This window comes from Prinia subflava, chromosome 3 (assembly GCF_021018805.1).
Source record: "Prinia subflava isolate CZ2003 ecotype Zambia chromosome 3, Cam_Psub_1.2, whole genome shotgun sequence".
NCBI lineage: Eukaryota > Metazoa > Chordata > Aves > Passeriformes > Cisticolidae > Prinia > Prinia subflava.
In genome coordinates this window covers 22,417,437-22,431,998 of record NC_086249.1, presented here as the reverse complement: position 1 = coordinate 22,431,998, position 14,562 = coordinate 22,417,437, and the positions used below count along the sequence as shown (strand labels likewise).

Below are 14,562 nucleotides of genomic sequence, written 5' to 3'. Positions count from 1 at the left end.
CTAGAAAAATGTAGGCTAATAAATCTGAGAGGGAAATAATCTAAAGCACATTTATTAAGTCAGACAAAGATACCTGGAAAGCAGAAATGTCAGAGGAGACCTTGGGGTTTTAGCAGACAGCAAATGATATATCTGCATGCTGCAATGCTAGAGGATTACAAAAAGGTATGTTGCGGCTTCGGTCTGTATGTGCAGTGTCGTCATTCCTTTGTCCATAAGGAGGTGATTTTCTTGCTGTACACCAGTGATGAGATTGCACCTTGAATATCGTGATGGATGTTGACAAATTGAAGGGAATTCCGGGAACAGCAGCAAAAATCGTTAGGGGGCTGAACAACCTGACTTGGTAGGAAACAGAAAGTCATGCTCTCAGAGGATAAAGGGAAAAGATTGTTTCTCTTATCCCAAGGTGACAAAGACAGACATGATGGGATTATGTTGAACAAAAGAAAATTTGAGCTGCAAAGCAGGAAGAAATTCCTGCTGCAGCGTGACTAAGAAATTGCTCAAGTATATGGCTGACTATTTACACTAATAGAAGGAGATGTCAGTGGAAAAAGTTGATCAGAACTTGATTCATTCTGGCATTTGTACAGTTATCTTTTTAAAATTAAAATTAAATACAGTAACCCGCATTTTCAAATTGTGCATTTTGCGCATCTGAAGACCTGAGGTATACTGCAAATGTCTGGTCTGTTGCTGGTGGTATTAGACATATAATTATGACTTTGCATGAAGTTATTTTTTGAACTTCTCTGGGATAAACATTAACATTTACCCCTTGTGATTTTCTGCCACCTGTTACTGGTTTTTCAACACAGTGGTTTTTGAATTGACTTCAGCCTTTTAGCTGGTGGGCTACATGTATCCGCTCCTCTGTTCAGCAGAATAAGTTAATGTTTATCCAGCCATTGTACAGGCTTTTTCAGTGGTACCATGCTGTATTGCAGTGGTGATAACAGTCTTCCAAAAAGAAAGCGTTTTAATGTGCAAACTGCTTTGTAAATACCAGAACTCATAGAGCAGGACAGGTTGAATAGGGCTTTGAGAAACTTGGTCTGGTGGGAGGTAGTGGAAGATGGCAGGAGGGTTGGAGCTAGCTGATCTTGATGGTCCCTTCCAACCTAAACCATTCTAGGACTTCATGGTTTCTTAACAACCATCAAGATTAGGGTAGAAACAGCTGATTTAGACTGCTTTCCTGTGTGGGTCTTTCAGACACCAAAATTCTATAAATACACAATTAGAAAAGTATTCAACATGCCTAAGTTGAATATCGCAAGAAGGCGAAATTTACTGAACAAAACGGCACCAATGTTAAAAATTGGAAGGAAGCAGGGAGCTATTTGCATTGAAAAGAAGTTATCATCTCTGTCACTTGCACTGAGCTCAAATGCCTTTCTAATGCATAATGTATTTCTGATTGTGTAGGGATGTATAGCATAAAGTACTTAAAGACTACTTGCTACGAGGTTTCACTAAAAAAGTAATTAGTCAATTAACAACAAAATTTCAAATCACTGAGTCACTTTTAAACCTTTTGACTAGGAGACTTCATCAGATGCTCTGTAGAAGAGAGGAAATTGCAGTGGCAAGGGTATGGATTAGTAAGTCTTTTCTAGCCATAATTTCAATTATCTTGTAGTGAGACTTTCACTACCTTCCATTCACATTGGACTCCTTACACAACTAGAGTGTATGGCAAATAATAGAGGAATCTCATTTCTTTTGCTACTTAGCTCTGAAAAATTAATGGTGATTAACTTAAAATTAGTTGACAGGAAATAGAACCTTATTGCTGTTAGCACTTTAAACTACGGAATATTCATTCGCTTTTTAATCTCATAATCTGTTAATCTGCTTTAATATTTATGGATAATGATAGTTATTATTTTCTCATTATTTTCACTGCCTCCTTCCTTCTCCTTGTCAACGGAATCAGTTCTTTAAGAATAAATAAATGCATTTCTGTAGGCATTTCTGAGGTGTCTATTTGAGAGCATCATTGGGTGAATGTCTGCCACATCATAAAATTTAGGTGTAAGCATTTTAGGAATTTCTTTACTCCACTACCAAATGCAGAGCTGGAATCAGATCTGATCTGTAAGGGAAGGAGTTAAAGGATGAGGATCTGCTCCACTGTTGCTTTTGCAGTCACAAGCAGTAATGAGGGTGCACTGGGCAATGCCAGCCTGCTACACCTTGTAGTAAATCTGCTCCTTTACAAAAAGATCCCCTGGTGAAAGGACTTTGATTCATAGAATCCTGGCATAAGCTGAGTTGGAAGGGGCCCACAGGGATCACTGAGTCCAGCTCCTGGCCCTGCACCATTCCCAAGAGTCATATGTGCCTGACAGCATTGTGCAAACACTTCTTGAACTCTGTCGGGCTGGTGCTGTGACCACTTCCCTGGGGAGCTGTTCCAGGGCCCCACTGCCCTCTGGGTGAAGAACGTGTATCTTATATCCAACCTACATCTCTGCTGACACAACTTGAAACTGTTCTCTGGGGTCCTGTCACTGGTCATTAGGGAGAAGAGATGAGGGTTTGTCCCTTCTCTTCCCCTCACAAGAAAGTTACAGAATGCAATGAGTTAAATTCAAGTTCTATCAGTCTTCCTGTAAATCTGGCCTGTACTTTCCAATGTCCTGTCATTATTTACTTGAGGATTTAGTGTAAAAAAGGTGTTTCTGAAATCCATTACCTTATACTTTAACTGAAAATCTCTTACTTATTCTAAGAGAGGGAACAAGAGGCTGTGCGTAGAATGTGCAAAGGGGTTCTGCAGCCGAGCTGACTAGGACAAATTTAGTGGACCTCTTTCATTAGCTGTGAAGGTCATATCCCATTGACTTCTGTGGCACTGCACCAACATAATTCAAAGCACAATTTGTTCCAGTAAAGTTGGATTTGATCTCCTGTTGCAGTCGTTCTGGCTTCTAAGCCACTTAGTAGTGTGAAGGAGTGTCAAAGTTTTGCTGGTGTGATTGGTTGTGATTTAAGATTCTTCATGCTTTTACTTTCTGGTTCATAAATGACTATTCAAGTAAGGCAACAGAGGAAAGGTTCTTTGATTTCATTCAATTATGGCTTGATTCCATGCCATGGTAATTTCTAAAGAAATATTCTCACACATTCTACATGTCTCAAGATATTTAACTTAAAAACATTTCCTCCATTTTGCAGTTTGAAAGGTGTTTTGCAGTCGATGATCTTGGAGGTCTTTTTCCACCTAAACGATTCTGTGAATCTATGTCTAGGCTCCCTCTGGGTACAGGTTAGACTTAACTCCAAAGTTACATTTCACATGTAAGACAAACATCTTCAGGTGGAGTACACGAGAAATAAGATTTGGCACAGTTGATTTAATTTTAGATATCTCTAGCTAAACTACAGTGTGTTCTACAAAATTTGGGAAGGTAGTTCTTTCACCACAAAAGGCCAGCTTATGTAGTTGGATGAGTTCTGGTAAGAAGAAGGGCATTTTGGTGCTCTGATTTCCTGTCTCCCAGGGCATATCTCTGCCCCATATCTCTTTACTGTAGAATTGTAGAAATGCTAGCACCTTGTACACTCATAGTCAAATGCCATATGGGACTTAACATTAACTGAAAAACTAATTAGAAGCTTTTCTTTTTATGGCACATGAATTCATCTGAACTGTCATTTGTAGTCACTGCTAAAGAACTGTAAGTCTGGAAGCACAGCAAATAGCCTTAAAAAATGTAGTAACTGTGAGTTCAAAACACTTCTTTTGTTATCCAGTGCCAGAAACACAGTGCTGCATGTTATATTCAGATACAGACAGATTGAACTCTTGTAGCTGAACCAGTACCAGGTGGTTTGGTCCCCTAGTTGAAAAGGTAGACCAGCTCCTGGTTTTGTTGTTGTCATTGCAACATTACCTCCAGGAGATTTTGTTTTATTGCTGGCCTATTCCCCAGATGACTGTTTTCAAGTGGAAGGGGAGGTAAATCTGACAAGAAAGCAATAATTCGTAGAGAAAATGACAGTGATAATGAAATGCTGCAGTAGTGGAAAGATTTCCCCAGCAAAAATGTGCAGCCTGGCTCACCTGTCTTCAACGTGTCTCGTCCGGACCCGACTTTGGCCTGATGCATTTTTTTATGCATGAGAACACTTTGCTATTTCAAAGCTCTCACTCACTGGTAACATTGACCTGAATCTAAACAATTGTTATGTGAATCAAATCATAGTATCTAATGACCCAAGTGCTGTAATATGAACGTGCTGCCTGGGGAGTTGCATTGTGTATTGCTGGTCTGTATGGTTGGTCTTTTGGCAAAGTCACAGAAAAATGAGAAGAACATTTCCATAACAAGGACCAAGAACTTAAGAAAACTTGATTTTCCCTGTCAGGTCATTCACTCTAAGGAAAGAGGGAGAGGGCAATAATTCTTCCATGAAACCAGGTAACAACCTTTTAATAAGCATCATTAAGTCTTTAGGTTGAAATAAGAGGCTCTCTACCCTTTTATCCCATATTATATTGCCCAAATTCCTCTTTGCCATCCTCACTGTGGTTAGATGAAAGCCCCCTGTTTTCATATCGATCACTAAAAGCACTTTCCCCTCGTACCAGTTCACTGCATCACTTCTAAATGCAGTTCATCTGATCTCTTTTACTTTGGCTGCTGCTCATTCAGGGCTACAAAAACTGTAGTTTCAGGCAGGTCTTGGAACCAAATGATCATATTTCTTACCTCATTCCAAGGGATAACATTAGGATCTTTGTTTAGGTGGGACTCAGAATAAAAATAAAGCTCATTTTGCTTTCCCATGCATGCCCACACACGTGCACACCCACATATATATACACCACTCTTTCTCCACAAGGGTTATTTGAACCCAGAACAGTAGACATCTGTGTATGTTTGTGCTTATTTCTTCTCAGTAACACACTTTCCAAATGCTAGCTGCTGAGGAAGTGTAACTACACTGAAATGTTAACCCATGTACAACCTAAGCTCTGGAGGGCTGGGGGTTGAATGATTCTTGCAGTTATTCCTTCTCACTGACAAAGGAATGTTTCGCTTTGACAAGGAAATTATTCAGGCAACAAAGTTTTTGGCTTAGGAGTTACGAAGAATTTACTTGTAAACAGCTCTAAGCTTATGTTGTGCTGTTTGCCTTCAGTAACTTGCATGTGGCTGCAGATCTTTTTTCCACTTGCAATTTCTGTATGCATGGAATTTTACAAGCATGAGACTTCAGTGGAGTACTTCCATGTCTGTTTTCTCTTCTTCTCTTTTATCCCTGCCAGACCAGCACAAAAAACCCATATTCTAGCTTGAAGGAAAACCATCCAGTGATAAGAACCAGCCTCACATGTTAGATGGATTGGAAAATCAGGCTAGCATTTTAGGGGGCTTTTCCTGCACTGAAATGAAATGACAGGTGTAGACCCATACAACAGGCTGGATTTTATGAATGCACTTCAGCACAGTACCTGTGTTCAAAGCAGTCTGCAAGCTGCAAGGTGAAAAAAACCCCACCAAAACCAAACACACAGAAATTTTTTTTTTAAATAATATGACCTTTCCATAGTCCAAGTCTTGCCAGTCATAAGCAATGATTTTCTCCATCTTGTTTACATTAATATTCCTCACTTTGGTGTCCCCAACTTCCTTCTATGGTGACACAGGCAACACTTTCTCTGCTCTGTTCCTTGTGAGCAAGTGAATTTTTGTATTTGTCTGTAATGTTGGATTACATCGTCAGTAAATGAGAACACTTACTCCTAGCCAGGCTTCACCCTCCCTTCCCTTCCCTTCCCTTCCCTTCCCTTCCCTTCCCTTCCCTTCCCTTCCCTTCCCTTCCCTTCCCTTCCCTTCCCTTCCCTTCCCTTCCCTTCCCTTCCCTTCCCTTCCCTTCCCTTCCCTTCCCTTCCCTTCCCTTCCCTTCCCTTCCCTTCCCTTCCCTTCCCTTCCCTTCCCTTCCCTTCCCTTCCCTTCCCTTCCCTTCCCTTCCCTTCCCTTCCCTTCCCTTCCCTTCCCTTCCCTTCCCTTCCCTTCCCTTCCCTTCCCTTCCCTTCCCTTCCCTTCCCTTCCCTTCCCTTCCCTTCCCTTCCCTTCCCTTCCCTTCCCTTCCCTTCCCTTCCCTTCCCTTCCCTTCCCTTCCCTTCCCTTCCCTTCCCTTCCCTTCCCTTCCCTTCCCTTCCCTTCCCTTCCCTTCCCTTCCCTTCCCTTCCCTTCCCTTCCCTTCCCTTCCCTTCCCTTCCCTTCCCTTCCCTTCCCTTCCCTTCCCTTCCCTTCCCTTCCCTTCCCTTCCCTTCCCTTCCCTTCCCTTCCCTTCCCTTCCCTTCCCTTCCCTTCCCTTCCCTTCCCTTCCCTTCCCTTCCCTTCCCTTCCCTTCCCTTCCCTTCCCTTCCCTTCCCTTCCCTTCCCTTCCCTTCCCTTCCCTTCCCTAGATTTAATTGATCGGTTTCATCATACGCAGCTTAACCTTATACAAGAACATGAAATAGCATATGGTTTTCATCCCAGAAAGATAATTAACCCCCAGGTGATTTCAGTCAAATGGCAAGAAAAAGAAATATAGTGCAGTTGTTTTTGGAAGGGACAAGAGAAGGAGGAAGCTGGGAAATGATGTCACCTCTGGTAGCTTTGTGAACTTTGAGCCCTGAAATCTCAGGTTTGATGAATGCACTCAATCCACTCATTATGAGAAAACTGAAGCATGTCTCAGGGTCCCCCGGTCATGAAATTGATGCCCTAGGGCATCAGCGTGCACACTGCTTCCTACACCAGCTAGCCCAGTTGCTTATTCAGTAAACAGCTCTTGCTCTTGTTGGCAGATCACAGAAGCACCACATCTCCCCATCAGTGTTTGCATTGAGAGAGACAGTGTTGTTCCTCTCTTACCTTCATTCCTCTAGGGAGTCTAACTCCATGGTGTTCCACTGGACCTTCACTACAAATTGTTTTAGTTGGTCTCCTCTTCCTATTGGCGAGTTATAAAGTAGTTTTTATGTTTGTTCCCTCTACTTTATGATTTTCTTCCTTCAACATTTGCATCTGTGCTATACTGGCTGATGTGTGATAGGGGAAGGGCTGTTACATTTGTGCATCAAATCCTATATCCGTAGTTTGCCCTACACAGTCAGAAAATATTTGTAGGCTTTACATCTGATAAACGTCATCTTCTGAAACGCAGAGGTGCAGAAGAATCTTCCTGAGTTTGAAGACAGAATAGCTGCAATCATCTTTGCTATGGTTAATTTCTTTTGTAGAAGAACGAAGCTCTACACATTTGGGACAGGTTTACTATTGCTTAACAAGAGCTGTGAATCATGTCAGTACATTGTAGCTGCAGCATGGCAAATTTTGGGTAGGAGCTGGGGTACTGGAAAATTTTCAGGGGAGTTAAGAAATAAATTAATAGTATGAAGCAAACATCTAAATGCTTTCTCCTTAGTCTTCAACCACCTTCAGGAAGGAAAGATGCAGAAAAACCTTACATTTTTCTTTAAAAAGTAAAAATGGGAGACAGAACTCCAGGTGTGTCACTTGCCTGCTAGAGGCAGGATGACATGCTGTCAGGCAGAGAGCAGAACTGATCCAAATCTGACAAGTCTAACATATTGAGCTCAACAATTTTGGCTTCCTTCTCCCCAGTCCCATCAGCCAGGCTTACAACTCAAATGTTTATGCAGCCTTGAACCATCAGCAGCCACCCCTTTCCCGTAAAATGGTCCCCACCAAATGCTGTGGAATGGCAGATGCTTATGGTCCTGGAGAACCATGCTGAAACGAGACCTGCTTGGAAGTACATCTTCTTTTTCAGCCACTACTTCATTCAACATCATACATTCTCATTCCTCTCACTTACTCTCACTAGCTATCCTGCTGGAAGGGACAGTTCTTCCTGCTGGAGGCCTGGGAGGGACAATTTTCTGTAAGTCAGTCCTCCAGCTACCAAAAAGTCACAGAGACAAGGTAGTATATTCTGTCCTACCCCAGGTGATTGCTCTTACATCTCTTTGTAAGAGCATTCCACACCCATTTGCCAGATTTATTTCCATCTTGGAGACTAAACATGTTTGAATGAGTGAATCCTGGCAAACATACCATGCACCTGCCTTGCTTCTGGCTGAATGCTGAGCAGTGCTACGGTTGGGCTGTTGCGCGGTAATTTTCAGGCTCTGAAATCTTGGATCTGTTGAGATGGCTCTCCTGCAGCTCCATGGGATGCTCCTTTTGTCACCAACCATCTGCCAGCTCCTTTGGCTACGCAGGTATAAAGTGTGCATGCCAGCCTGACTGGTGTCAGCACTGAAAATTTCCCAGTACTGTGTGCAAACAGAAGGTCTGTTCTATGTGTGAGGAAATCTTGTATCATTCTGAGGAAAACTCCCCAAGCCCCTTGGGGAAAAAGAAAAAAAATCAATTCTCCTTGTCAAGATCAAAAGGTGATACAAGGATGGGGAAAATGTCATTTATGGTAGAATGAACATATAATTAGCTAACAAGCTACATGGAGAAGGGTGTTGATAACATCAGAATCTGTGTATATCAAGTGCAGGCAAGGTAGCAGCATGTGACCACAAGGTAGAAATTGTGTTGGAAAGATGGACTTACCCAGAGGGTCCTTTTCGAGTCCCATGAAATACTACAGTATTACTGTTGAGCTCTTCCTTCCATGAAATGGGTCACAGAACCTTTTATTGGCAGCTAAAGAAGACGGTGAAAGCCAATCTTGACAAACACTCAGTTTCTACTACTTGTAACGTGTGGTCAGTATTACAGTAAAATTATCAATGTTTTACTTTCTCTAGTCTCATGCAGAGTTACTGGACTGTATCACTGCTTCTGTACTATCCATGGTGACAATGATGACACACAAACAGTGTGCCTGGAATCACACAAAATATTTGCATAGCAATTGTGCCAAACAGGGTCAAGTTGTTTTACAGAAGAGTTCACTTAGCTGCAGGGAATTCTGCAGTTTGGTACCACACCAAACGGTGCCCACTGGTTACTCCTTCACATGGTCAACTGCATGCAGGAAAATTGGCATGAGGGGCTCCTAGGATTATATTCCTCTTTGCATGGTTAAGCAGCTGGAAGCAGTAGCCAATTATGAGGATTTTGGCTTTTGTGTGAGAACATGGAAGAGCCCAGAACAGAAACCGAGGAATCCACTGCTGTGGCTTCATTTCATGGAATCAGAATTGCAGAATATCACAGGGGCTGGAAGGGACCTTGGAGGTCATCTAGTCCAACACGCACCACTCAAAGCAGTATCAGGCACAAGAGCCCAGGGATTTGTCCAGTCACCTTTTGAATATTGCCAAGGATGGAGTCTCCACAGCCTTTCTGGATAAACTGTTCCAGTGTTCAAGCACTCTTCCCCCAGTCCAAAAGCTTTACAGGACTAATGTGTGTTCACTTCTCTGTTGTTGATTCTCTAATAGAGAAGACACGTCTCTGTAGAATAATAATAACATTTAGTCAGTGGACCAAAAAGCTCTCTTTGCCAGGCTTGGTAACCTGTCAGGTTACCAAGCCTGAGTCAGGGAAGTATTCATAAATAATTGAGCTTTCTCAGATGAAGCAGTGTGACCCTTGGCCTCAGTATTATTTATCTTATTTAATAAAGGATGTTCTGGGGGTGCATTCAGGATCAAGAAGAGTTTTGTTAATGCTGAAGGACGGTACTGGTATCATAGCCAATTAATGTCCCTGTTCCTACTGATGATAAATGGGTCTGTCGTTTGTTCATCTGGCATTGAGCCTGGAGCCTTACATAATCACTTGTGGCTATGCCCAGGGGTTTTGATAGTTAACATTTCAGCTTTTACAGGTCATCAGAATTTTTCAAGAAAGATAGATTTGGTAAATAGTAGTCTGCAGCAGAAAACTGGAGGTGAAAACAAAACTATATTCAGAGGATAAGGTCTGTAAAATGAGCCAAAACTTGTCTGAGGAAGAATCTTTTCAGTTCTAGTTCAAAGTTTAGGGAAAGGAGAAAAGAGAAGTGTGAGAAAAGAAAAATGCATCAAAGGAACTCTGGTGAATCCAAGCTGGCTGAGCCTTCATGGGTTAATAGATCATTTGAAACTGCTGTTTCAGTGGCTCTGAAATTGCAGGAAGTGGTTTGAGGCCAAGAGGGAATAATGACTCTAGGAGACATAATTTCTAGGGAGGAGCTGAGGTCCTGCAATTCTGCTTTGGAGGAAACACAAGCCACAGAATGAAATTTCTTGCAGTTTCAAGGTTAGCTGAGAAGCTGATGGCTGGAAGAGAGAAATCTGAGGAGGGAAGCAGAAAATATGAAATCATCTCTGTGTGTCTGTGTGTATGCAATGTTGTGCCACATGGCCAAGCTTTTTGTCCTTTAGCCAAGAATCTGAGCTGAAAACCCCTTTTGCAAAGTCCTTCCAAAATGCACCACAGCTCTCCAATTCTGAGTATTCATGTTAATTCATCATGGAAATTTTGTTATATGGGTTTTGAAATGTTTTAATGATTCCTGTCTTCATATAGATAATCAGAAGAGAGAATAGAGAGAGAGGGAGGGCGGGAGGAAGAGCTTTGCTCATTTGACATTTCACCAGATGAGAAGACAGTGATGGCCATGCACAACTTGCACCACTCTTGTTGCTACTTCTGGTGGTTTTCTATCAATAGTCTTGCATCTGAGAATCACGGACAAAGAGAAAAGCACGTCTTTACAGATTGATCCCACCACAGCGGCAGAGGCACAAGAGTTAGCTCAGTTTAAATTTAATCTGCCAGTCTCCCTGGAGTCAGTGGAGAGAGGCACCTTCACAGGGCAATTCAGAGAAGGAATCTGACTGCAAGGGCAGCATTAACCTTTATGACTGTTCTGCTTTTGCCAAGAGTCAATGGTATCAATTCATAGCTGAGTGGAGAAGACTTATGCTGGCTAAGAAGCAGTCCCAGTATCAATAAAACTACCACAGTGTGTTCTCTGTATCGCAGAACTGCCATATGTCTCCACTTATGGGGATTGGGTATGGGCACTGTGGAGGGAATTGCTTTTCTGGGCAGGTTAATGTAACAAAAAGTGAGCCGCTCTGCAGCCATTAATCTCCCTAAAGCCCAGAGTCTCAGTCCTCCTGTGCTGTACTCTGTGCTGTGCTTTGTTATGGAGTCTTTAAACACCTCAGCTAAAGAGAGAGAAAGTCATTTAGAAAGAAAACACAGCTTTGGCTCCTTTAGTTGGATTTTTGGGGAAGTAAGGTTCCTCTTGGGTTAAACTTCTTAGACTTTTCTTATTTTGTTTATATTGTATTACAAAGGCCAAGTGCTATTGAGTAGACACCCAAAAAGAATGCCCAATATTAGAATATTTAATAAATCAAGATAAATAAAGGTATTTAAAATTGTGAGTTTTAAGTATTAGGGCATTTTTGTTCTTTTTATTTTTCCTATTTCCAATTTAGTAATAAAAACTGAGGGTGTTGCTCTTATTTTTAATAATAATCTAACTTACAGTACTTTAGGAACTACAACTTCAAGAAGAAAACATAAATGAATGCTTATAGTATAAACCCTGCTTTTATTTAATACCTTGGAGGTTTGGGGGAGGGTTGTTTGACTCCTTTTTATCATCAGGAGGTATCCAGTAACAATTTTCTGTATTTTAATCACAGAGTGTACTGCTCTTTGTAAACAAAACACGTAGTTATTTAACATGCATATTTTAGCTCAGGGATTTGAAGCAGTTTACTGGGCTAGGACACATGCTCTATATTTCCATTTATTTGTTCATAGAAGTTTGTCAGGACTTCTGAGATACCTTTGAATAATCTCAACTTACAGTTGTAACTTTTTCTTTTCCTTATCAAAATAATATCATAAATACATTTGTGGAGCTCTTGGTGGAGAAAAGATTTACTGTTTCTGATAGTTGCTTCACTGCTGTAAATCAATACAGTGCTACTTACATCAGCGAGGCTACTATTTACCCCAGCTTGAACGTCTCCTCCTTCAGTTCCAATATTATCTCAGTTAAAAATAGTAGTTTTATATTTAAACCTCTACTTCCTGAAGTGACAGTAGGTGGGCCAACTTGTAACATGATCAACATTTACAGCATTATCTCTACTGGAATACATTTATGCCAGCTCCTAGCAAACAAAATATAATGGCTTTTGGGAATGTCACTGCTTTAATTTTTACAAAAAGGCAATATTAATTAAAGAATGAAAAATGTGAGCCCTGATACAGCGTGCATACATGTGCATAAGTAGCATACAACACAGAATTTGTGGTATCTTGTTATGCAACTCATTCCCTGAAGCAGTACTTGTGTAAAGGGGTGATGTCCTGGATTTGTATATGGGGAGTAGCAATAGTGAGATGGGGGATCACAGAGTCCTGTTGTCAATGCATAACTCGTGATTTACTGCAAAGTTTAGTTTTACAATAAACTTAGAGACATTTGAGATGCCCAGAGCCACTTTAGATGCCCAAGCTCATTTAAGAGACTGGCAGAGAAGATGCAGGATTTGCAGGAAACCCATGTCTTTCTGGACAGCAGCTGAAGGACAATCAGAATAACTAGGGCATCTCTAGTTGCACTGGACAGTTTTATGAGGACAGCTGAGCTGGGCTGCATCTTACATCTGCAGTCACAACTTTTCAAGCTATTTTTTGATAACACTGAGGGGCATGCTAATTGTGACCTATCGGAAACTGTTGGCCTTTAGCAAGATCATCTACTTGGCTCATTCTCTCCCTGTGTCACACATTATATTAGTGAGTGTTGTCACTAAACAGAGTGACATTACCCAGTGTGTCTCATGGTAAATATAGATTCAAGTACCTCTAAAACTGAGAGTTGTCTTCAAGTCCCCATTAAATATAGAGCTGCTAAAAAAAAGTACCCAGGACATTACTAGGTTAAAGTGTCTGAACAGTATGCAGTAGGGGATTGAATGGTAATTTTATTGATGTATATTGAAATAATTGGACTCATCCAGGTGTCAGACAGAGGAGTGTCTCTTCTAAATTTCTTCTCAAAAACCAATATAATCTGCAAAACTTAAAGTATTTTAGCGATATTTTAAAATAAGGAAATATGCTTTATTACCAGCATTGAGCATAAAATGTAGACAGAAAAGGAGGAAAAAATGCAGTTAGAAGGTTTGTCCCATGAAAAACACACTATCTCTTTCTCCATGTTTGAACATGTGTGCATACTAACTTATGTCCAATTTCATTCCATTCGACTTAAAGCACCTCAAATTTGATGTACTCCTTATCCAGCCCTTGCGACCATATGTATTATGTGAAGCCACCAATGGATGGTGACATGGTGTGTATATCTTGGGTAGGAACAAGCCTGGAACATGCTATAACTGTTCCTGGGGAAATCAAAGCATGGGAAAGCAGCGTGGGCATGGCTGGCCTGTAGATAAGGGAGGTAGATACCCATTTATCCAAATCAATACAGACATTAAAGACAGGTACCAATTACTGTGTGATGTGATAGCCTGGCTTCTGATGGAGGTACTCTGGTAGATAGAGGGAATCTGGGTCTTAGAATCCTGACAGCTGCTGTGCAAAGAACCTTTACAAATCCATGCCAGTCTTGTCTGACACCTGCCTCCTTTTCTGTAGTGAGGATGGCTGGACCATTGCAGTGGCGCACTGATTTTTGTGGATGGTGATCACAAAAAGGGAATTGAGAAGAGGCCACCCGAGTTATTCTGACACATGACTTCAGTGCTTTCTAATCTTAGACAGATGAGGATCTGAAATATGTAAGTACACTATCATTGTTTTTTAGATTTATTTGTAAAGATGAGTCAAAGAAGTAAAGCTCTTAATCTATCATGGGTGTGGTATTTAGACATTTATAATTTTCTCTTGATGTGTGCTTATATTGGGGTTGATAAATCCAGATTGTCCTCATGATACTTTAAACACCATTATTTGTCTCCATCCTTGTATTTTTTAAAGAAATGAAAAGAGCAAAACCCATGAAATTATATTTCCAATGTCATTTTAAATTTGTTGTCTAATAAACAGTGATCACTTGGAAAATCCATTTTTTTCCTGTGTTGTTAACAAGACGTTTAACCAAAGTGGTTGAATCACAATGAGAAATGATACCAGGCTCCTGAAGCTTGAATAAATGATACTGTCAATGTTAATGTGTTGCTCTGGAAGAACTTCTGATACTTTGAAGTATCAGAAATAACCTAAATATAATTTCATGGCAGCTCGAATACTACTTAGCATAATTTATTCCTTACCACAGAACCTCCATTCCCTGTTTTACCAGCATTTCCAACTCACCAAATACCTACCAACACTCAGCTATTTACTCCTGCTGACTCCCAGCACAAGTAAAGATAACACTTTTTTTTTTTTTTCCCACCAAATAAATTCTATAGTGACTTCCAACTTTATCTTGACTGCCACCAACACTTCTGTTAAATGAGAGCAACCAAAATATCATGTGGATATACTACTTTTGATTCATCTAGTGATGTTGCATAAGATGACTTTTAGAACTCTATCTCCCATAAAAAAAGTTTGTGTGTAACAATAATAAGTAGAACTT

General features: G+C 40.8%; 1 protein-coding gene across 1 annotated transcript in view; it reads left to right on the top strand.

Moving 5' to 3' along the window:
• The window catches only part of TENM4 (teneurin transmembrane protein 4), a 600,742-nt gene that overhangs the window by 81,334 nt on the left and 504,846 nt on the right, over positions 1-14,562 (top strand). The window contains exon 2 of the mRNA XM_063394390.1: positions 13,614-13,756. The gene's annotated coding sequence lies outside the window, so the exon portion shown is untranslated. The remainder of the gene's footprint in view (positions 1-13,613; positions 13,757-14,562) is intronic.